Below are 291 nucleotides of genomic sequence, written 5' to 3' on the forward strand. Positions count from 1 at the left end.
CACATGGGTTTTACTAGAAGCATAATACCTCTCTGTTCCTCCAAGAAAAACACCCAGGTAATGTTTACGTTGCAGAGTGGGTGCTCTATCCAAGAAGCAGATGCATTTCAGTGACAGCTGAGTAATCCCCATGGCATACACTGCACACAAAATAGTGCCCAGTCCTGCTCTCATTGACTTCCATGAGTGTTTTGATAGCAAATTATGTAGTATCAGTCCGAATTGGTAAAGAAATTGAGAGTCCTTCGGAAGGGTGAGTGCTAGCTAAGCCTAATATAAGGACTCTGTGCA

The sequence above is a fragment of the Gavialis gangeticus genome, unplaced genomic scaffold (genome assembly GCF_001723915.1).
Source record: "Gavialis gangeticus isolate Ggan-Ray unplaced genomic scaffold, GavGan_comp1, whole genome shotgun sequence".
Classification (NCBI taxonomy): Eukaryota; Metazoa; Chordata; order Crocodylia; family Gavialidae; genus Gavialis; species Gavialis gangeticus.